This window comes from Medicago sativa, chromosome 6, assembly GCF_051527215.1.
Source record: "Medicago sativa cultivar Bolivia chromosome 6, Bolivia_mono, whole genome shotgun sequence".
Taxonomy (NCBI): domain Eukaryota; kingdom Viridiplantae; phylum Streptophyta; class Magnoliopsida; order Fabales; family Fabaceae; genus Medicago; species Medicago sativa.
In genome coordinates, this window is record NC_140754.1 from 91,260,286 (window position 1) to 91,286,015 (window position 25,730).

Consider the following 25,730-nt stretch of genomic DNA (forward strand, 5'->3'; position numbering starts at 1 on the left):
TGTTAGGTTAGACAATTCTATTTTAAGTTGGTTATTCAATTTGTTGGTGACCTCTCTAGTATAAATAGTTAAGAACAATTTCTCTGTAATTTTTCATTTGCAATCGATATATGAGGTATTTCAGTTACAAATTTTTGTTCTGAAATCATTTCAGAATCCTTATTTTTACCTTTTACGAATTTGTTTGAAGGCTAAATATTGTTATTCTTTGACGAAACATGATGCACGAGAATGGTGGGTATTCCAAGTTTCTTCAATCTTATACTATTAGCAAAAGAAGGGTGAGGTTTGGAAGTAGATTAGCAGAGTCTAGTTTGTTTGGTCTGCTATCAATTTCATCTTTTTTAGACAGAGTCTAGTTCTTTTCTCTGCTATTGATTATAGGAAATGGAAGCTTATTGGAGTTCATTTAATTGTTGTTTATACTTGGCACGCGCATAAGCCCATTTTTTTTTGTCTGACCTTCGATATGATTTTGGTGTCGAAACTATAATTGGATTTGTTATGTGTCATATTAAAGGTGTGTACTAGCTTGTAATGGTATGAATATATCAGGTGTGCCTTTTGCATATATAGAAGTGGTATGGCCAAATCAAAGGGGAATCAATGTATTTAAATTGAGCAGAATTTGGCCAAAGATCCACAAATCATTTGTGGGATTTATGTCTTTGGTTGTATCAAAGGGACGTGCCATTTTGATAAAGGCTAAAATATGGTTTTAGTCCCTGCAAATATGTCTCGTTTTGGTTTTAGTCCCTGTCAATTTTTTTTGTAGTTTTTAGTCCCTGCAAAATATTTTGTTTTTGAAAATAGTCCCTGACCCCACTTTTGTTATTTTGTTTTTGAAAATAGTCCCTGACCCCACTTTTGTGATGATTTGCATACGTGACACATAATAACTAAACCAATTTTGTAGTTTTTGGTCCCTGCAAAATATTTTGTTTTTAAAAAAGGTCCCTGCAAATTTTTTTGTTTTTGAAAATAGTCCCTCCAGGGACTATTTTCAAAAACAAAAAATTTTGCAGGGACTAAAAACAACAATTTTTTTTACAGGGACTAAAACCAAAACGAGGCATATTTGCAGGGGCTAAAACCATATTTTAGCCTTTGATAAATTGTCAGAAAATAATGAAGGGCTCAAAACAATATCGAAAAAATATTTCACAAAAAAGTTCAAAAAATAACATTCACAAACAAAACGAAATAGTAGAAACACAATCATAGTGGGCATTCAATATCATGTCCTGCTAGTATTTGCATATGGACAAATAATCCTTTAATTAATATTAGTTTACCAGGAGATAAATTTTGCAGTACTTCATTTAAGCTTCTCTAACATTGCCAAAACAAAACTCCCACATCGTGTGTTTGTACACGGCAAATAGGAAGATATACATATAAAACAAGAGTCCACCATTTAAGTTATTGTACCACCGAAATATAGGAGATTTTCAATAATTTTAGTGATATTTTTTTTGAAGGAATAATTTTAGTGATATATCACTAGCCATTGTTCGGCGTTGTTGTTGTTGGAGATTATAAGTTAAGTTGATGCATTTTCAATGCTTTTCATTTCTTGTAATCTCCAATGACTTCAAATGTTGAATAATGACAATATATTAAAACATAACTTAAAATTATTAAAAACAAAAACTTATCTTAAAAATACTCTTCTGCAATCTCTTTTTATGGTATTATTTTACAAAAATTTATAACTATTAAATTGTCTTGTTAACTGTTTATTTAGGAAGTCTTGTTAACTCAGTATTACCTGGATCAGCTCAATACTTCATTATGGAATTAATCTGTATCAACATTGTTGCCAGAAAAGACAGTAGTGAACACCGTTTTCGCATCGGCGTCGCAATACTTGGTACCTGTCTTCGATCCTGGTGGACCTCATGATTTCAAGGAGGGATTGGGATCAAGGGATGTTATGATCCAAGCTCACTCAAATCACCATACTTTTCTCGTTTCGATCTATTTTATGGCATATGTGGAAGGGACATGATTCCAAAGTTCAATGTTTGTAAGGTGTTTGATGAAATGCCGAGTCCACTCTATAGTTTCATTAAATTACAAGTTATCGCACCATTGGCGACGTATGGTGCCATTAAAGGGAGGACTTTGATTATTCAGAGGTCATATGTTGATGCTTGTAACATTTTCACAAGAGTTCCAATTTTCTTTGGTCACTCTCAATATGGTTTTTATGACGATGCAAAATCGCAAAGAGTGGATATTGTAAACCAGGTTAACCTTGGTTTTCTTATTGATGAGACAGTGTTAGGTGAGCTTGAACTGCATATTGGGGAACAATTTGGTGAGATGAAATTAATACTATCGATCTTAGGTACCACTGGATTTGCAACACATATTGTCTTCACAATTTATGTGATGACTGTTCAACCTCATATTAGTGGATTTTTGTGATAACCCACACTTTAGTGGAGTATCATAAGGCTATTATTGCTTGTCCTGCACATTACGCTTCCATTTTCCATAAGAAACTAGTACCATAACATTACTAGGGGCTCAACAAGTATCTCATTCAATGCTTTTTCCTCTAGAGTTTCTTGATTACATCTCAACATACAATTCTTATCAATATTTATTACAAGTGACAAGTTGTAATATCGGTACATGCAATCTCATTCTAGATGTTAATGTGCAAGGTAATTACGGGTTGGATTCACAATTATTTAGAGCTATAGTGATGGACAATTTATGTTCCACTATGCAGAGTTCTACAAGTCCTCTTTGGGTATGGTCATCATTATTGAAGTCAAACATGTTGGCTTTAGTATCTTCAATTTTTTCAAGTTTGATTCCAAATACAGTGTGCATTTATGGGACTGCAAGGAACACACCTCTTGGAGCAAAGTATCTTCACCAATTAGTTTGATTCCAAGTCCCACATCGGAAGTGTGAAATAACATAGAGGAATATTTTCTTATAAAATAAGAGTGTGGATCTAACAATTTACACATTGAAGAAAGGGACCCATATTATATGATGAAGTTATCCCTTTGTTCTTAGTTTTATATTGCTCATTGTTGCGGTTTTGTTGGATATTACAAGTTATTACATTTTTAAATAATTGTTTTGTATTGTAATGGCCAACAAATATTGCAATAATGATTGTATATAATTAAAAAAACTAAAAATTTTCAAAATTGTATCTTTTGCATTTAAGTGTTGCTGAAAAATCTGTCCTTAGTTTAATATTTAATTCTCTTAATTCAACTTGTTATTTGTCATTTAAAAAAATTATGTATAATTAATTTTAAACAAAATTACTTTATCTTTTTTTTTTCTTACTTGGGTTCATTATCTTCTTATCCTTTTAATAAAAAATTTCGTTGAAAAAAATCTATCCAAAAAAAACTAAATTATTTTCTTCAAAAGTTCATTACATTCCTCTTGATATTCATCTCCATCATCCTCTTTTTCATCAAACCTAATAAAATTCTTCAAATTGTATTGGCTCTAATAAAAATGCAGGAAACACCAATATTACATATCTTCATCAATTTTCCTTTTAAAATTCATCTTCAACCCATAATTTAAAGAAAGAATACATAGATCTAGAAACCACAAAAAAAAAAAAAAAAACTTGGTACATTATCTCTTTCCACTTAAATCAAAGTCATATTAATAAACCAAAAATTCTTCTTCATCAGAAAAACATGGGTATGATGATGAGAAAACTCTAATCCTTGGCACAAAATTGTAGCAGATGAACAGCCACAATAGGAAAAGAAATGATAGTTCATCATTTCTATTAATCTGAGTAATTAATTTTTATGGGTTTCAACGAGAAGATCAAGAGTCAAGATGATGATTTGAAGAAGATTGTATTTATTTGTTTTTGGTTTCATTTTTATAATTGAAAAAATCATTTAAAAATAAAATTTAGAATATTAATTTGATGTGGTAAGCCAGTTTATTGTTCTTTTAATTATAAAGAACTAAATAGTCAGTGTCTTAAAAGATAAAGGACCTAAACGGAAAAATGAAAAGATAAATGACTCAAGTGTTATATGTAATAAGAAAAAGGATTTATTTATGGAATAATTTTTCCTTAATAGTGTTAATTTTTTTTAAAATTTGTAAAAAAATCTTTTTATAATGTTGTAAACATAGTACCATATATAATGTTTGCCTAACTTAATGAAAATAAGTCCTAGAACTATGTCAAGAAAATAAAAAACTTGTTGAACCTTTAGTAAAAATAAAATAAAAACTTGAACCTTTTGAACTATATCAGAGTCATGCGAAATAAAGTGTTGTAACAATAGGTGGAGGACTTTGCAGGCTTTTTGGCCGAACTTTCAACGACAATTTCTCTTCCCATGTCTGGTAGCAAATCATGCATTTGAAGCTTGTTATTCTTTTCAACTTTTACGAGGCTGCGCTCTATGAACATGTATTCTAATATCAGCATGAAGTCCATAGCCATTTAGGTTTCTCTGTAACATCAGCTCTGTTATTCCTAATGAAGAAACAACATATGTTAAGAAATATATCCTTTGACGTATAATCTTCTAAACCATCGAAGCTGATTATCAGTTTCTGTTGCACTTGATCGTTAGAAATTTTCTCTAGCTTCGATAATGCACTTCTCCATTCTTGTTTTGTCCTCTAAGATAAGTAACAACCAAGGACTTTCCGCAATAAGCATAATTTTTTTTAGAGAGTTCACTAAAATCGTCTCTAGGACTTGGTTGACCAAAGCAGGCCAACTGAAAAGTTCAAGTGAGTGGTTTTCGGCCATTTCTCCCATTGTGAAAACATGGTCAGCACTAAGTGATTTGAGAAGGCATTCATCTCTAGTTCTAATAATTAATACAGTTCGCATTGTAGTCTTCACTCGAGTACGGTGAAAGCCCGTTGTCCCTGTTCAATGTTATGTATCTTATCCTTTATTTTCAGTGGATCTGAAGTTGGTGTTGTAATTGAATAATTGCTTTACTGTTATTATTTATTATCACAAACTTCTCGAATACTTTCAATGAAACTTGCTCTACCCTTAAATTTACTACGGATTTAATCGTATATAGCTTTTGCTGTTGTTGTTTTCCTGGAGCCACACATTCCCCATATCCCTATCCTATCATACAAATTTTTCTTGATTCATCATCAATAAATTCAGTAGTTTGTTGCACACGGGATTCCAATCCAATCAAATATTCAGTAATAGACAATGAGCATAAAGTAATAGTTTTGTCAAAATGTTCTGAACAAGTTTCTCTATCGGTTCACTTTCACTCCTTCGGTAATAATAGTTATAAAAACAAACAACAAGCATAAATTATGAAATACTCTCGTCAGTATTAGTCCCTAGTTAGTTCAAATTTGTTTAATTTATGATTAAACTCTTAAGTTTTTGAACAATTTTTTACAGATGTGTTAAGAACATTACTAAAACTTCATCTGCAAAAAATTATCGTAAAATTTGATTTCTATATCCAGATTTTGTTACTTTTATCTTTAACATTTGATGTTTTAAAAAATTCATATTTAATTTGTTTCACATTATAAAATTCTAAATTTTAGTATGTAAACCTTTCCTAGTGTTCTTAACTTGTCTCAAAAAAAATCTTTCAAAAATTTATGAGTTTAAGGATAATTAAACAAACTTTCTTTTTGAAAGGACTAAAATTATTAGTAATTTATTTTTGTATGGACTAAAAAGACAATTAAAATTATGTAAGAACTAAACTTAAAAGTTCCCAATTTTATAGGGACCAAAAACATAAGTCACGCTGGGTGAGTTAACTCGCGCTCCGTGACTTAAGTCAGAAACACAGAAACACAAAAAACACATTTCCAACTTATGCTCTTGCGATTTTTCCCCCTCCAAGTGTGATTTTCATCATTCTTGCGCCATTCAAAGTCAATTTCTCCTACAATATCAACTAAGTGTTGATTATCTTACTGCATTGCATTTTTTTGGTTGAAACATAAGATTTTTTTTGAAGAAATTTAACATTTTTAAAAAGGGTTTCTTATTCACTTTTGAGAGTTTATATTGCCTTATAAAAAAATATAAAAAAGGGTTTCTTATTCACTTTTTAGAGCTTATTCACTTTTGAGAGCTTACTCTAACAAAAATCAAGTGATTCTTTAGTTGATTTGAAAATGATCTGAGAAGTTAGAGATTGTAATATAATTGGTTTCTTCAATATCGTTTGAAGAGAGTGAGTGCGTGTTCACAATTTCCTTCCTTAATTTTTGGAGTGAGTGTAGTGCAGGGGCGGACCTGAACAGGTCCTGGTGTGGCAAGTGCCACACCAGCCCAGCTGATTTTTTTCATTTTTTCCCCCTCCATACATGAAACATTGAACTGAGATAATAAATTTAATGTAAACACATCAATCACAAACAGAGTACCAGTATAAAAGAAGAAGAAATCTTATGTAGAAACCATGGTAAGAAAGGAAAAAGATGAAGAAACCATGGAACCTTAAGAAGAAAGAAGCAGAAAAGAGAAGATGTATGGCAGCGGCTGCAATAATGTGACTATGTAGGGTTATGTGTGTTTGTTGTTATGGGCTTGGGCCTTATATTTACATATGTTATTTAAAATCACTCTTCTCATTTTTAAAATTGCTCATTTACACCCAAAATTCCCTCGCTACATACGGCAATTAACTCACGTTTGCTACTTATGTGTACATTTTATTTAATAATTTAACCGCAAAAAAATTGTGCCTCACCAATATTTTTAGTCCAGGTCCGCCCCTGGTGTAGTGTAGTGTTGGGCTTGAATTCCGAAGAAGCTTTCATTAGGTTTCTTAGAGACAACAATAACTAAATTCCTTATCATCTATGCAAAACCATCACAATAGTCATAATTGATACAAAATAAAAAATGGAATTTATTAAATGCAACAACTCCAACTTTGTTGATTCCATGCAAAAACTGGATTGTTATTTATGAACAAATGTTCAGTGCAGCTAAAGTTGAAAGGCAAAACCAATATCCACTTGATTCTAGCTGTAATTTGCTTGTATGAGATCTTCTGCTGCCATTCAATTGATGCAAAGATACCACCGGATAAAAAATATAAACTGAACCAGGGAAAAGGCTATTGTTATGTTATTATTATCCGTATGAACTTGGAAATTTTAAGTTGATTTAAATTGATGCATTTTTTTTAATGCCTTTGATTTTATAGTCCTTTAAATTTCCCAAGTTTCATATTGGATAATAATAACATGGATGATTGATTTTCTAGTCCTATAACCAAATTTGGTATAATGTATTTTTATACTTTTTTTCAATTATTCTCTTTAATTTAATTGACCAATTTAATAATCACATGATCAACTTTAGTTTAAGTACCAAAGCTCGAAATAATTTACCAAATTAAGCTCTCATGTCATCAAGCAATTTGGCCAATAAACATGAATCTTGATGAACTATGCCAACATGAATTTTGAATTGATAATTGATACTCCTAAAATTCAATTTGTGCAAAGAATCTAATTGGTCAAATCAAGTCATAAAAGGTTAGTACACTTCACCTATCACTTCTTTCCAACCTTTTCAAAAAGATAGAGAGAAGAAGAAGAAATGTCAATTCTCAAAAAACTCCACAATCTTCCAACCATGGATAACATTGTTTCATCTTTCAACCACAGTGAAGAAATAAAGCTCTAGTCAAAAAATAAAATTATGAAACTCAAACGCTATAATGCGGATAATTGGCTATGTTCTAAGTTGGAGTTGAAAGGAACCATCAAACCCTCCCTCGTCATGTTTCATATTTCAGTGCATATTAGTTACACTCTTAGATAATAAACTCATAATGCTCCACCTTATATATAACCATCATGGACCCTCAACTTGTTCTCATTTTCATCTTTTCCTGAACTCAAGACTTCATTCATCTTAGCCACAACATCAGCCGGCGAATAATAACTCAGCGGCCAAAGCAACGGAGAATACGAATAACCCAAGCTTTTGATAACAAGTACCAACCATAATAATAGTAATATCCTAAAAAAACTAGCCCTTCTGTGTTGAGCATTTTCTACTTAATCCTTTTTTGATTCACATTTACCATTCTAAACAAATAAGATTTGGAGAGAAATTTGGGTAGCTAAGCTGAATGGTTTTTTTTTTCAGATTATAACCAAAAAAGTTAATGGTAACATATTGATTTTGACACTCACAGTTGGAACAAAGATATAATTAATGTGATGATTTTGTATAATTTTAAAGTCGAACAAATAAGATGCTGCATGTGTGAGTGAGTGTTCACTCACTGATTCCTTCCTTAATTTTGGAGTGAGTATTGTATAGTGTTGCGCTTTAATTCCGAAGAAGCTTTCATCAAGTTTCTTAAAGACAGTGATTTGTGTTTTGATGCTTAGTTGATTAAATAATGTGATTAAACTTTGGTATCGAGGTACTTACTAGAGAGAACATGTGAGACACTTATTATGCCTATATATAAGTGAAATAAATGTGTGTGTGAGAGAGACCTTCCTGAAACTTGTTGGATTTGGAATTGGATTAGTATTTCCTTTAGAAGTTGGAGCTTCTTTTCCTCTTGTAATCTTCTGCATGAGTTTAGACTTGAAACTTTGGTTTGGTTTTTCTCTTCAGGCATGTAGTATAACACAACAAGTCCCACATCAGATATGTGTTAAAACAGGCATGAAGGTTTACCCATAAATTAAGAGTGTATATCACTTGTTAAATCAAAATTGGGGACCCAATTTCATTGTGTTTTTTGTCCCTGAGTTTTGACTGATTTATAACATGTCATTGTTGTAGATGATGTTGGGGATTACAAGTGATTGCATTTTTAAATAAATGTCTTGTATTGTAATCCCTAACTAGGTCTCACAACAATGACTGTATATAATTAAAACTAACTTAAATTTTTTATATATAATTAAAACAACTTAAAATTTTCAAAATAGTATCTTTTATACTTTAAGTGTTGATAAAAAATTTATTTTCAAAATTGTCCTTCCTTTCAGAAATATATATTTTTTAATTCTTAGAAATATTATGCTCCTTAGTCTATTAATTCTTGGCATAATTCTGTTAAAAATTTTGTACCAAAAACTTTTTATAATGTTGTGATCATATAATGACTGTATATAATGTTTGCAAAAAGATTATTTAAAAGTTTTAGGACACTTAATTAGATTTGAATTTTTTTTTTTTTTTTTTTACAAATATTTGAATTTGAATTTAAAAGTCGCTAGAATTGTGTGCACAAACATACCACTCATCATTATTCAAAAAAAAAAAAAACATACCACTCATCTTTTGAGGACAGAAATAAGAATTTCTATAAGGACAAAAAATAAGTCCTAGATAACATGACTTAAATGGAGATGAGTTTTCTAAATGAAAATAGGTCCTAGAACTATATCAAGAAAATGAAAAACTTGTTGAACCTCTAGCAAAAAATAAAAATAAAAATTGTTAAACTATATCAAGATAACGCTAAAGTAAGTGTTATAACTATGTTGAAACTTTAAAGTGCATCCAGTTCATGCAAAGTGAAAGTAAGCATTAATAATAATAATCTGATGCAAAGTATTATGTTGCTTTTATATTTTATTTTTAATTCAAAAATTACATATGTGACGTCCAACTCCACTTAAGGTGATCTTATGCGCTGTTGTTGAACGCTGTTGTTGAATTCGCAATTAAGGTCAAATAAAATGACAATTCCGTTATATCAAAGTTTTTCCTTTAGCATTAACACTAAACATATGTAAAATGTAGAAATTGAGCATAGAAAATAACTTACGTACTCTGATGGTACTGCTTCCTGTACTTGTGTTAAAGATTCAACAAAAACCAATGAATGGAGCATAGAAAATTATAAATTCTTCAAATTTGTCTAGTAGGGAACCATACAATTTAGAATTTTGTCAAGTCCTAAATTGCGAATTATATATTCTTCAAATTAGAATTTTGTCAAGTCCAATCTCATAGTGTTGTTTGGCCCAAATAAAATATATTTGTTGTGTTCGATTCCCTCTGCCGATGTGAGGGCAGTGTTGGTGGGTGATCTGTAAGTACCTCTATAAGTGCCCTTTGGGCCCGGAGGCGTGCCCTGACCCTGGTGGTGACCGGAGCCAAACCCACCTAAACTTTTTGTAACCAAAAAAAATATATATATATATTTGGCTTGGCAATAATGGAAACTATCTAAAAGAATCCATATAAGACATGCTGTCTGAAATTATTCGTTCAAAAAAGATACTTGGTTTTTGAATATGCTTCAAATAAAGTTAGAGAGGTATTTAACAATATAGTCCCACATTGAAAGTGTGGAAACAATATAGAAGAAAGCTTACCTATTAAACCATAGTGTAGACCAATTTAAAACTTATCCTGAGACATTATCTAGCCTTTCACGTGATTTGTTTACTAGTTTAATCACTTGTTATTGTTCGGAGTGCTTTCTCTTCAAGATTATAGTGGATTTCAGTAATCTTGATGTAGAAAGGTTCCGAAGAATGACATTGGTTTAATTCATTATCTTAAGATTTATGATTCATATGTGTCTTAAGTTATGGATCGTTGGTTCCTTCTAATGGCACATACCTCTTGCTTAATTCCATTTCTACCATAAATAAATAAACCAAGGCTAAAATTTGTATTTTTTAACAACAATGATGTTTATTTTATCAAAACTGGTTAAAAGACTCATAATATGTAGCATTAACAATTGAGGTTTGTATTTGACCTTCCAGACCCTTATTTATGTGATTTGGGAGCAGCATGCAATAAACTGACAACTATGGTTTGTAAAATCAAATTAACTGCATAAAGTTTCACATAATCAATGTATTGTAGTCTATACTATCAGATTATTTGTCGTCAAAAAGAAGATAACTCCAAATAAGAGGAAGGCACTATAGTTCCTTCCTCTCCCCTTGAGAGGAGATGAAAAACACAGACAAAAGGATCACACATACAAACAACTTACAAACTATTAAAACTAACATAAACCCTGCAATTGAGGCTTGAATCACTTTAAAAACATCCCATGTTCTAGCTTTATGATAGCACACCAATATAGCCGAAGCATTCATTCATTCATTCATTCCTTCCGTGTTTCAAAATGTCGATGTCGACGATGGAAATGCGCGCAACCAAATACTGCGAAGAAAGTGTGAAATCAGATCCGGAACAGGAACAGGAAAAGAAACACGATGAAGATTCATATGAGGAGAATAAGCGGGACTTCACGAAGGAGGTGGAGGATAAGCGGGACTTTACGAAGGAGGAGGATAAGCAGGACTTCTCGGAGGAGGAGGATAACTGGGAGAAGGAGGAGAAATCGGAAGAAGAAGATTCTGAGTATAGTGATTATGAGGATTACTGGTACAAGTATGAGAACGACAGTCAACCATTTATGTATAAGCGGCGTTCTGATGGTTATGTGTTTAAGAACAAGGCTTGGTTGGATCGTGAGGCTAAAATTCGTGAGTATAAAGAGCTCACTCGCGATCTAAGTGTAGTCATCTATCAATTTCAATTTCAATTCATGTTGTTTGTTTCACTTATAAACAATCTCTTTAATTTTGATTGATTCTGGACAACACAAAGCAGGAATACGATGTTATCCCCAATCCACCTGGTTTAGCTCAATTTAAGCCGTCGTCAAGATGTGCTCCCTACTCTCGAAAAACTCTGCAAGGTTGCTTTGAATAAGCAGGTTGGTTCAATACTTAATAATATTGTAGTATGTTTGTTTGTTCATTAACTAAACTAAACTAATTCTTCTTCTTACTTATTTATTAATAATTAGGGTCCAACTTTTGTGTTTCATAATGTTGTCAAGTGTACCCATCCTGCTGGTATTTCTTTAACTGCTGGTAGGGAGTATTACATTACTTTTCAAGCAACAGGGAAAGGAAAACCTGATCTAACAGCTTTCCAGACTCATGTAGTTCAACATGGTGATGATGTTGATGTCAAAGAGTTTGTCATTAAAACCTAATACACTCCGCCATGGTTATGGTTAGTAATCATAACAACATATCCATCTTTTCATTTTACCATACATATACTTTGCTGCTGCTGCATTATATGTAATCACACCGGTATGCCCCTAACCCTTGATTATGTATTCCTTTTGCAGGAATCTACCTGCCATGGATATGCTTGTTTTGGTTGCGTTGGAAAGACTTGTAGGTGTAGTTAATTAAATAAATAAATATAAATATGATCGGTGTTTATGACTTTATGTACCATGGTATTTATGTCACTCATGTTTGTTATCTATCTATCTATCTGTGTAATTGGGATGATATCTCACTGTTTCATATGAACATATCTATGTCTTGAATCCTTTAGAGTTTCATTTCTTTCTTAATTTGATCCGCGAACCATTATGTCTGTCTGTATTTTCTACCATTGAATAACTAGAAGTTGTTATGTCACTCATAATTCATGATTGTGGAATGCTGAAACCTTGTATTAGATCTTAACCTGATCTGAAATTAAGTTAATGTGATCTTCTTGCCTTTATGGTTTGATATTTGGGCACTCTCTCTCTCCTCTTTTCATGTTTTGGATTTTGGTGTTATCAATCACATATGGAGGTTAACAAAAAAACCTGCCCTGCTGCCACTATCCTTCACAAATTGGCCACACGGCTGTAAAAACAAATCTGCCACTGCAATCGTCCATGGCACTAGTTGAAAATACTCCTAGCTGGTGGTAAATTAGGGAAATTGTGTTTTTGTTAGGGACCATGAGGAAATAGACCCCATTTTTGGAATGTATGTTTATCATAGCAAACGTTTCAAGGGGCACTGTTAAGCCGGGAAATGAAGGAGAGTAGTGGCATTAGGTGTGAGGGTAATGTGTGACTAGTTCTGTTAAGTCGTTAGAGTATTGTATTTCTCTCTGGTTTAGGAGTTCACAGAACTCTGGTTTACATTCTGTTTTTCCTGCATTTCCACCATTGTAACAGTACATAATACACAATTGTTACCTCACTTTTCTGATTTCTATCAGTATACTTCTGTTTGTAAATCGATGGTATTGTTGTATCATGTTGGCTACCCATCTTTTCATGCAAATTTTAAAAATTTAGTAGTTTGATATTGCCTTTTGTAGTTTGATATTAGAGTTGAGCTCTCTCGTATCTTCCATATCTGAATTAGATATTTTCCTTCACTTTTCATATATGAATATTGCAGCATCCAATTGTTGATTTGTCGTAACTCACCTTCCAAATTTCTCCCCAGCTTTATTTTAAGAGTAAATGCCCATATGGTCCTTGACATTGTAGGACTGTTTCAATCTAGTTCCTTACATGTTTAATGTTCCAACATGGTAACAGATTAAATCAGAGTGACGAATTTGATTAACATTTTGCAATTTCAAAGATTATTTTGAAATATTGGTAATATGGGGTACTAGATTGTTACAACCCTACTATTAAACGAATCTTTATAATTTTGTGCCTATTGTCAATCATGCAGATTGGCTTTGGTTTTGATTAATTTCTCTCTCGGTTCATTCCATAGTCCGTACTGATGAGTTTTTGTAACTTGCTCTACTAGCAGATTACTGCTACTTTTATTAGCTTCTTTGAGCAGTGTATGAGAATATATAAAGCATTAGGAATGGTGTAATTGTCAATAATGTATAATAATTTGATTCCTTTTCACACACATATTTTGTGCCAGATATGGATATTAAACCCAAATAATTCAACTATGCATCCTAAAAGTATCCATGACTATCCGGGAACTTCACTTTAAACGACGTGTCAGTGTAAAATGCTCATGCTTGTGTTGGTGTTTCATAGCTAGAAGTCATACACATATTAATTGCACAGGTCCAGCAACCTAAGCACATTTATAACGAACATGAGAATGCAAATCATGCATCCAAATAATTTCGATCGACAATTATGGAGAGCAAAACTAGTCCAGAAACAAACGAAGAATCTCATGAACTTGATAAGATTATAGAGGATGCTCAAAATTTCTTAAAGTTAATTTTGACAAAACATTCAGCACATTGTCATGAAACCAAAATCAACTATGCTTTGAAGGCTCTTTGGCTGAACCTTCACCAACGATTCCTCTTCCCATGTCTCGTAGCAAATCATGCATTTGAAGCTAGTTATTCTTTTCAACTATTACGAGGTTGTGCTCTATGAGAACACCTATTCTATATCAGCATGAAGTCCACAACCATTATGTATCGCTGTAACATCAGCTCTGTTCATTCTAATGAAGAAACAACATATATCAAGAAATATATCCTTTGACGTATTATCTTCTAAGCCATCGAAGCTGATTCTCAGTTTCTGTTGCACTTGATCAATTGGAATTTTCTCTAACTTCCATAGTGCACTTCTCTATTCTTGTTTTGTCCTCTCAGATAAGTACCAACCAAGGACTTTCCGCAATAAGCATCAACAGTTTGCAAACTGAAAAGTTCAAGTGACTGGTTTTTGTTCATTTCTGCCATTGTGAAAACATGGTCAGCACTAAGTGATTTGAGAAGGCGTTCATCTCTAATTGTAATAATCAATACAGTTCGCAATGTAGTCTTCACTCGAGTACGGCAAAAGCCTGTTGTCCCTGTAGTCTTCACAAACTTCTCGAATACTTTCTATGAAACTTGTTCTACCCTTAAATTTACTATGGATTTGATCGTATATGGCTTTTGCTGTTGTTGTTTTCCTGGAGCCACACATTCCACATATCCCTATCCTATCATACAAACTTTGCTTGATTGATCATCAATAAATTCAGTAGTTTGATGCACACGGGATTCCAATCCAATCAGATATTCAGTAATAGACACAAGAATGAGATATCTAGTTTTGTCAAAATGTTAAGAACAAGTTTATCTATCAGTTATAAAAACAAACAATGAGCATAAATTATGATATACTCTTGTCATAATTTCAAAAAATTGATTTTATTCTCGAATAAGTGTTGATTACCTGAAACTGCGAGTATCCAAGCCAGCTAGTCCTGCAACTTCTGTGAGTGTGCTCCTCATTTTGGACAACAGAACTTTCAATCAACATAATGTAACTGTTTTGTCAAAAGTCAGATTGCTGCAATGACAACCTAGTTAACTGACACCTGCAACATAAAACTAATCAGAAAAATCTTCATTAAGAATACGACAGAAATCAATCTCGGCTCTAAACTTATTTCAAAACATATAAAAGTAGTTCAGAAAGTAAATCCACTAGTAGTACAATTCTTAATCTCTTTTGGCCTTTTATAAAATTCAATTAAATCATCAGCAATTTCCTTATCATGGCATTGGACAAATAAGTTTCAAAACCTCTCCTCTGACATAAAAAATGCTTCAAGTATTGAGTGTGTTTTCAACTTAAAATCCATATCTTGTATCTTCATTGCTGGAAGCACTCGTCGTGGCTTCAAAACAGTCTCCATATCTGCAAACCTATTATCTTAGCTTCAAGCTTCATTGTGTCTAAAATGAAAGTAATGTTCCACTGAACCTTATCAGTTGACAATGTCATAATATTAGGAGACTTACCAAAAAGACCAACTATCTCATCATCCGATAAACCAAACTTTGTAAGATTTAACACCTTTGCGTGATTTGTACAATTTTGCATCCTTAAAAACCCCAGTCCTGCTTATATATACCATCTTCTCATCATCAAAGGAAGTCCTTGTAATGATCGCCAGTGGCAAAATCAGTATTTGAACCAAGTCCCTTTTCGATACGCCTAACTCTTCATATTGTGCAACAATGCCTTCAATGTCTTAGCCATTTTCACATAGCAATGAAGGGTTTCTTGCAATGGTCTTATGAAGCATTTCCTTTTGCTCAATTGAAGAGCGTTAGGGAGACTATTACTGCAGCAAAATCTAATTTTAAACATTGCTAATTGCAGTAGTTGCAAATTTATTTGACTAGTTAGATTTTGTGAATGTAAATTTCAGTAGTTGTTGGTTCTTATCCATTGATTGTTTTTGCAATTTCTGCAAAGTTCTAATATATTGTTATAATAAATATCATGAATGCCATTTGCATTAGTTAAAGCAACGACAATGTTAATTAGTATATCACATGCATTATAGTTGACCAATTTTTGTAGAATTGAATCCAGTACCAAAGGATAAACAATTTATGATTTGCACTTTTAATAGCTGATGGAGAGAAACTGAGAAGGAAGAGGCGCGTATGCCATAACCCTGGTTCATAAGTTCCACATCAGAAATGTGAAGTAATATACATGAATATTTTCCTATAAAGTAGGAGTCTAGATTTAAATCAACACACATTGAAGGAGGGGACCCATGTTATATGTTGAAGTTGTCCCTTTCATTTTTAGTGTTATATATCACTAGCCATTGTTCGGCATTGCTTTTACCGGAGATTGTAAGTTAAGATAAAAAAGCACCAAATTTGATGACTTATTAAGGGAAAGACGAAGTAAGAACATGCTATTGAAGACGTTGCAACATATGTCGGGGAGGCCTCCGTTGATTGTGTACAAACAAAATACGAGTCAAAAGACAGGGTAAGAAAGGGTTTAGCTAATGGAGATATTAACTCTTCCGGGAACCAGTAACGCGTAAACCATGTCAAACCAAGACCGATCAATATCCAAACGGAACGGATTCGAACTTCTCCTAGAATAGTTTCCGGTGCGAAATGAAATTAATACATAGGATATATATGAGTAATTCAAAGGATAAATATAAATATTTGATAGGATTAAGGTAGCGGTAGTATATTGGAAGAGGAACTAGCTTTTACTTTCACTATCTGATTTGAAGTGCGAAAGCTCTTTCAAAGAATAGCTGTTAGAGAAGAGATAGATCTTACGTAAGCCAAAGGCTATTTAAAGAGCTTCTATTTCACCAACTGCGTCTACGCATTCACCAAAAAGAACTGGGACCGGGTAGACATGCATTTATAATGCTTATCATTTGTAATCTCTGGTGAAAGTTTTGCAGAACAATGACTGTAATATCTCCTCCAAGATTTTTTTAAGCCAAGGGCAATTTAGACATTTTGGTGGCCAAATATTTTTTTTTATATAGGAAAAGTATGGAATTTTCCACACAATTCCAATTTCCTTCCTCACTAAAATATCACAACATTTTTCCTTTTCCTCTTGAGAAGAAAAAAAACCATCGGCCCTCTCCCCTTCACTATTCATCATCCTCTTCAAATTTTCAACACTTCCAAAATCACTCCAAAAATCATGATTCAAGCTTAGTAGTGATGTTATTACAAGTGTATAGCAAGAATCACAAGAAAAATTCATCTCTCCCTCTCACTAGAAGCAAGCCGTCCCATTTCCATAAAAAATTTTCAAAATCACCATTTTCTTACCAATCCATTGGAAGTTGCTTAAAAGCTTGATTTTAGGTGTACCCATGAAGCTTTGAGCCGTTGGTAAGTCACAAAGAAGTCTTTCCTTTGCTCCATGGTTGTGTGGACCGAACCACACCTTTCATTTTTTGGGGAAAGATTAGTTTTGTGAAATTCTCCATTTGTGTGCTTTAAGTGTGTTTAAAATGTTATGGGTATTGTGGTTTTAACATGTTTGATGATTGTAAGAGCAATTGGAGAAGGAAAGAGTTTAGCTAGTGGCTTGGAGTTGGAGGTTTTGCCACAAAGTTCATCAAAGGAACCAACACAAGAGTGTGAGTTCCCTTAGATAGTAAAAATTTTCCTTTGGGTAGTTATATTATGCCATTAGAATGATAATATATGATTTTTATACATTAGGACATAATTAAAGATGTTATAACATTAGGTTAATTTCCCTTGCTAGTACACCCTAAAAATAGCTTTTATGATGTTAGATATGGTTATGGTAGTGTTGAAATTGGAGGAAGGATAAATTGATAAATTTTAATGTATGTCTGCACAATTTCGGCTAGAACTCTGGAAAGTAAATTTGTTAGATTTTATAGCTTTGACACAATTCTTTGATAGTGTAAATGAAGCTTTTATGGAAATAAATGGATTTAACTTGGTTAAGAATTTTAACACTCATTTTGTCGAAAGTTGTAGCCGAAATGTGTATAATGTCCTATGTGAGTATTAATGGGTAGATTAGATGATTTATTAGAGTTTATTAGTAATGATATCGTTACTTGTGTTTTGACATTGATAGTTCGTGGATTTAAAGAAGTATATGGAGGATTAGTAATAAAAAGAACATATAAAGTTATACGATATGTGTATAGATAATTTAAGAACTTGTTTGGAATTGGATTAAGATGGTGATTGACGAAATGTCTATGAATTATTAGAATAAGTTGGCATAATTATGGCATGACTATTATGCCATATGAATGGTACATTTGAAACAGAATAAATATGAGATAGTAGAATGATTATTTCTGTATTAGTGTATCCTAAAATCTCTTTTATGTTAATAAGTATGTTTATGCTAGTATAAATGTTGGAGGGAAATTCTATCAAGACAATTGATGTATAAAAATTATAGAAATGATTTGGAAGAAAATTTGAAAGGAAATCTATGAGTAATATGCTCACAGTGAATTATAGAAAATCACAGAAAATGGAAATGATGAGAAAAATTGAAATGAGTAACATGCTCATAGAAAAAAAAAAAAAAAAGAAAGAAAGAAAGAAATGAGACTATTGAGAAAAACTCCGTTTGCTGCAACGAAGAGATAATGCAGCCTATGAGTAACAAGCTCATAGATATTTTATGAAATTTCCGTTCGCCACAACGAAGAGATAATGTGGTATATTTCCGTTCGCCACAACGAAGAGATAATGTGGTATATTCTGTTCGCCACAACGAAGAGATAATGTGGTATATTTCCGTTCGCCACAACGAAGAGATAATGTGGTATATTCCGTTCGCCACAACGAAGAGATAATGTGGTATATTCCGTTTGCTACAACGAAGAGATAATGTAGCCTATGACGTACGGGTCATAGTAAAGAATATGAAAATTCCGTTTGCTACAACGAAGAGATAATGTAGCCTATGAGGTACGGCTCATAGTAACGAATGAAATGTATAATTAATGATATGAAATTTTAAGTCAAGAATTATTATGTTAATAATTGAAAGAAAAATATACAATATATTCAGTTATGGAACCAAGGAAAAACTCTAAAGACCCTCCAACATGAATACTAACATAGCATACGCATATTAACATAAGAGTTATGTTTAGAACGAATTAGCTACGGAGCAATGTTTCATGGGCATTTTATCAATAGCTGGAAATGAGGAATGTTAGTTATGGAACTAGGGCTTAGTTAGCCGAAATTAGTTATTATCGGAAAAGGATCAGAGACATACTCAGATAAGTATGTTAAAGTATAGGTTATATCAAAATACGACATATTGGATATATGATTGTGATTGATATAATTGTGGCGATTATGATTATATTTGATTTGTTATATGATTTGTTTATTGTTGCTGAAATGAATTTTAGGATTAGTGCCGAGCAGAGCATTGTTTCCTCTGATGCTGTGGGGAGGAAGGACTCACTTTATCCTTGCCATCGTTAATGGAATTCATGAGGTTCCATTCTATTATATGAATATTGCCATTAGTTTATACATAGGAAATGATTATAGATTAATGTCAAACTTTATATATATGAAGTATATGATAGTAATTTTGAATCAGAAGTATTTATCTGATAGGACGTTTTATTTTGAATTGTACAATTAGTATGAAAACAAAGATGTTATTTGGAGACTCTGGCAGATAGAATAGGTTTTTTTTAAAACAGGATTTACATCTTGGAAATGTTGAAAATACAGAGGAAACTCTGTCGAAATTTCAATGAATATTTTTTTAAATGAAATTCAAATTGGAATTTTTATTTATTTATTATAGTTGTCAAGTTTGATTAATAGGCTTGCCGGGCTAGAATGATCTAGTTCGTGCGCCGGTCACGATGATTGTTTTTGGGTCGTGACAAAGTTGGTATCAGAGCAGGTCGATTCAGATCGTGCCTTGGGTCAATGGAATTCAATAAGATGTAGTGTGACTATTGGGTTCCAAATATTTATTCCAAATGTCATGTCTGGCTGAGTCTGATCAACTCAGACTAGTATATGACAGTTAGAACAAATGTCTGAGAGATGAATGAAACCTTAACAGAAGACGCAGTATAAGGAGTATGATGTAAGGTGTGAAGAAATAAATCAGAGTGGCGCGGCGGAAGCGTGGTGGCTGGTACCTATACAGTTTAAATTAGTCAGTCAGAAAGAATCAGTTCGTAATGGACGTATGTTGGAATTTAAAGTTGAAATTATGGAGAAATTGTTTATGCTTATTAGCAATTAAATTTCAAAAATTTCGAGGACGAAATTTCTTTAAGGGGGGTAGAATGTAATATCTCCTCCAAGATTTTTTTAAGCCAAGGGCAATTTAGACATTTTGGTGGCCAAATATTTTTTTTTATATAGGAAAAGTATGGAATTTTCCACACAATTCCAATTTCCTTCCTCACTAAAATATCACAACATTTTTCCTTTTCCTCTTGAGAAGAAAAAAAACCATCGGCCCTCTCCCCTTCACTATTCATCATCCTCTTCAAATTTTCAACACTTCCAAAATCACTCCAAAAATCATGATTCAAGCTTAGTAGTGATGTTATTACAAGTGTATAGCAAGAATCACAAGAAAAATTCATCTCTCCCTCTCACTAGAAGCAAGCCGTCCCATTTCCATAAAAAATTTTCAAAATCACCATTTTCTTACCAATCCATTGGAAGTTGCTTAAAAGCTTGATTTTAGGTGTACCCATGAAGTTTTGAGCCGTTGGTAAGTCACAAAGAAGTCTTTCCTTTACTCCATGGTTGTGTGGACCGAACCACACCTTTCATTTTTTGGGGAAAGATTAGTTTTGTGAAATTCTCCATTTGTGTGCTTTAAGTGTGTTTAAAATGTTATGGGTATTGTGGTTTTAACATGTTTGATGATTGTAAGAGCAATTGGAGAAGGAAAGAGTTTAGCTAGTGGCTTGGAGTTGGAGGTTTTGCCACAAAGTTCATCAAAGGAACCAACACAAGAGTGTGAGTTCCCTTAGATAGTAAAAATTTTCCTTTGGGTAGTTATATTATGCCATTAGAATGATAATATATGATTTTTATACATTAGGACATAATTAAAGATGTTATAACATTAGGTTAATTTCCCTTGCTAGTACACCCTAAAAATAGCTTTTATGATGTTAGATATGGTTATGGTAGTGTTGAAATTGGAGGAAGGATAAATTGATAAATTTTAATGTATGTCTGCACAATTTCGGCTAGAACTCTGGAAAGTAAATTTGTTAGATTTTATAGCTTTGACACAATTCTTTGATAGTGTAAATGAAGCTTTTATGGAAATAAATGGATTTAACTTGGTTAAGAATTTTAACACTCATTTTGTCGAAAGTTGTAGCCGAAATGTGTATAATGTCCTATGTGAGTATTAATGGGTAGATTAGATGATTTATTAGAGTTTATTAGTAATGATATCGTTACTTGTGTTTTGACATTGATAGTTCGTGGATTTAAAGAAGTATATGGAGGATTAGTAATAAAAAGAACATATAAAGTTATACGATATGTGTATAGATAATTTAAGAACTTGTTTGGAATTGGATTAAGATGGTGATTGACGAAATGTCTATGAATTATTAGAATAAGTTGGCATAATTATGGCATGACTATTATGCCATATGAATGGTACATTTGAAACAGAATAAATATGAGATAGTAGAATGATTATTTCTGTATTAGTGTATCCTAAAATCTCTTTTATGTTAATAAGTATGTTTATGCTAGTATAAATGTTGGAGGGAAATTCTATCAAGACAATTGATGTATAAAAATTATAGAAATGATTTGGAAGAAAATTTGAAAGGAAATCTATGAGTAATATGCTCACAGTGAATTATAGAAAATCACAGAAAATGGAAATGATGAGAAAAATTGAAATGAGTAACATGCTCATAGAAAAAAAAAAAAGAAAGAAAGAAAGAAAGAAATGAGACTATTGAGAAAAACTCCGTTTGCTGCAACGAAGAGATAATGCAGCCTATGAGTAACAAGCTCATAGATATTTTATGAAATTTCCGTTCGCCACAACGAAGAGATAATGTGGTATATTTCCGTTCGCCACAACGAAGAGATAATGTGGTATATTCTGTTCGCCACAACGAAGAGATAATGTGGTATATTTCCGTTCGCCACAACGAAGAGATAATGTGGTATATTCCGTTCGCCACAACGAAGAGATAATGTGGTATATTCCGTTTGCTACAACGAAGAGATAATGTAGCCTATGACGTACGGGTCATAGTAAAGAATATGAAAATTCCGTTTGCTACAACGAAGAGATAATGTAGCCTATGAGGTACGGCTCATAGTAACGAATGAAATGTATAATTAATGATATGAAATTTTAAGTCAAGAATTATTATGTTAATAATTGAAAGAAAAATATACAATATATTCAGTTATGGAACCAAGGAAAAACTCTAAAGACCCTCCAACATGAATACTAACATAGCATACGCATATTAACATAAGAGTTATGTTTAGAACGAATTAGCTACGGAGCAATGTTTCATGGGCATTTTATCAATAGCTGGAAATGAGGAATGTTAGTTATGGAACTAGGGCTTAGTTAGCCGAAATTAGTTATTATCGGAAAAGGATCAGAGACATACTCAGATAAGTATGTTAAAGTATAGGTTATATCAAAATACGACATATTGGATATATGATTGTGATTGATATAATTGTGGCGATTATGATTATATTTGATTTGTTATATGATTTGTTTATTGTTGCTGAAATGAATTTTAGGATTAGTGCCGAGCAGAGCATTGTTTCCTCTGATGCTGTGGGGAGGAAGGACTCACTTTATCCTTGCCATCGTTAATGGAATTCATGAGGTTCCATTCTATTATATGAATATTGCCATTAGTTTATACATAGGAAATGATTATAGATTAATGTCAAACTTTATATATATGAAGTATATGATAGTAATTTTGAATCAGAAGTATTTATCTGATAGGACGTTTTATTTTGAATTGTACAATTAGTATGAAAACAAAGATGTTATTTGGAGACTCTGGCAGATAGAATAGGTTTTTTTTAAAACAGGATTTACATCTTGGAAATGTTGAAAATACAGAGGAAACTCTGTCGAAATTTCAATGAATATTTTTTTAAATGAAATTCAAATTGGAATTTTTATTTATTTATTATAGTTGTCAAGTTTGATTAATAGGCTTGCCGGGCTAGAATGATCTAGTTCGTGCGCCGGTCACGATGATTGTTTTTGGGTCGTGACAATGACAATATTTTAAAACATTACTAAAAATTATTGACAAAACCTGTATTTATATATACTTTCTGCACTCTCTTTTTGCAATACCATTTTTACAAAAATCATAAATTTTGATAAAAGTTGTTGAGTAATAAATTTGTATGTGACCATTGTTAAATTGCCTTGTTAACCTTATATTGATAAAATGTGGTTTATATACAACAACTTTTATTGACTTGATTGAAAATTTAATACTTTTGGGAGCTTATATTCTCTATTAAAAAATAGTTTTTTTTGATGATGTGTAAATTTGCATATGTTAAAAGGTTTATAATAGTATTTTTGTATTAGAACTTGTGCATGTTATATTAAATGTTAGACAAACCCATTAAAATATGTGTACATCGAGTTGATCAATTTAATTCTAAATAGAGAATTAAAATATGTGTACATCTAGTAGATCAATTTAATTCACTCCAAAAAAGTTTTTATACAAAATACAACTATTATTCACCTTATTCATCCACATATGAATGAGCCAATCGTTTGTGTCTTTGCTTAGTTTAGCACATATTTCCATAGGATTTATTGCAGAGTTGCAATTGCTCATTCTGAATTTCCTTAGAAAGTCTACTACATATTTCTTGTTATGCAAGAAAAATCCAGCTATTGTATTCACAAATTCCATTCCCAAGAAGTATGACAAGTTAAACTCCAGTGTTATATTGCTTAAACCTTGTGTTTATCTTCATTCTTATAGTCTTCTCTTGCTGCAAAGCCTGCAACATTATTTTTCCATATAATAATAATAATAATAATAATAATAATAATAATAATAATAATAATAATAATAATAATAATAATAATAATAATAATAATAATAATGATCACACTCTCCTTATCCCTTGTGATTGGTGATACTCCTTAATACATATTTATTTATATATAAAAAAACATTTGACACAAACAATAGTACGATCTACTTTAACGATAATCCTACGACATATTTATCTTTGTTTGTTGTACAAAACATGAATAAGTTGATTTCTTTTTTGTGTGTGCATGTGTGACACAAACAATAGTACGATCTACCTTGAAGTTTGATGAAACTATGACAAGCAAGTTGGAAGAGCACTTAGGTTTATGAATGAAATATAATGTGCTGCTCATTAATGTCAAACAATGAAATTGAAAACCTATTCTTAGTTAACTTGTTAAATTTGATGAACCTATGTGATCTTCCTCTATTCTTAGTAACCTTATCGCTAATGTCGGACAATGAAATGTGCTTTGTGATCTATCAATGGTGGCACTGAGCGCCGTTCAGCCATGACAAGCAAGTTGGAACTCTGAAGCTTAAGTAGAAGAGTCCAATGTTTTAGACTCTAAATCACGAACAAATAACGTTCTAATCTATGTCTTTATATGAAAAATGTTGTATTAAAATGATGTTGCTTAACTTGAATACACTTGATAAGATATACTAGAGCATTTGACATTTAGCTTAGAACATATCCAATGGCCTTTACCAATAAAAGATCAAAAATGTCACTATGGCAAACATGTTGAAAAAGACGGCTATAAAAAGGTTCTTTTAAGCTTTATATATTTTTTTCCTAGTGTTAAGATTGGATCTACATTTGTTAATGATGACACCAAATTCATTGATGAACTCACACTCCAATTGTACACTATGAACTACAAGTTGACATTCCATTTCTATTAACACTGGTTGCTCTGATAGGTCACAGTCAGTCAACCATTATAATGCTTGCCATAGTGCTATACATTCAGCTTCATGAGGAAGAGACTTTCCATAATGCCATAATGTTTTTGCTCCCAAACTGCACGTGCCCTTTTGAATCCGAAAAAGCAATGCCAGTCATCCTCCATCAAAACGTCGCAGTATTAACAGCATGATAGTGATGAATCTATGAGACTCCATAGTGAATCTATAGGCCGACCGAACTGTATATTTGCCATCCTTGCTGAATTTCTACACCAGTGCATATTCAATATTAATCAGCATGATAGGCATTCTTGTCACACTATATATGTCCTGCTGGTTCATCACATTCCAATTTCCGAATCAAGTCCATCCACGACACTCCTCTGTTATGGTCCATACCAATCTATGGCGGGCTATGAACATACGGGTCATATATGTCAATAATGTTTTTTTTTTTAAATAAAAATAAAATACATGTTTTCAATGTTAGCTACTAAGTTACATTGAAATGATTCTGACGCAATCAATAGTAACTCTTATCTTTAAGATGTTGTCTGTGACATTATGAGCTGCAAGATGCTTAATCAATTCTAAAACAAAACCGAATGATATAATTATGAACTATTGCGTTTGTTCCATTCATCTCAATTGCATTGGACCATATGCAATTACAAGCAGGAGTCAGGAGTCCTGACTCAGGACAT

General features: G+C 32.3%; 2 long non-coding RNA genes and 1 pseudogene across 3 annotated transcripts; 2 read left to right on the top strand and 1 right to left on the bottom strand.

Annotated features, from left to right (window-relative positions):
* Window positions 1-11,633: 11,633 nt before the first annotated feature.
* LOC146918174 (uncharacterized) lies at window positions 11,634-12,391 on the top strand. The gene is made up of 3 exons (XR_015014263.1): window positions 11,634-11,705; window positions 11,799-12,010; window positions 12,132-12,391. It is a non-coding gene; the product is annotated as an uncharacterized LOC146918174 (long non-coding RNA).
* A 2,810-nt stretch (window positions 12,392-15,201) lies between these two features.
* LOC146918175 (uncharacterized) lies at window positions 15,202-15,822 on the bottom strand (annotated as a pseudogene).
* Window positions 15,823-17,481: 1,659 nt separating this feature from the next.
* LOC146918176 (uncharacterized) lies at window positions 17,482-23,228 on the top strand. Of its 2 annotated transcripts, none has more exons than XR_015016042.1 (3): window positions 17,482-17,664; window positions 19,450-20,792; window positions 20,958-21,167. It is a non-coding gene; the product is annotated as an uncharacterized LOC146918176 (long non-coding RNA). The 2 variants fall into 2 exon arrangements; XR_015016041.1 differs by lacking the exon at window positions 17,482-17,664 and adding an exon at window positions 22,829-23,228 and having other exon boundaries at window positions 17,808-20,792; window positions 20,958-21,043.
* The last annotated feature ends 2,502 nt before the right edge of the window (window positions 23,229-25,730 follow it).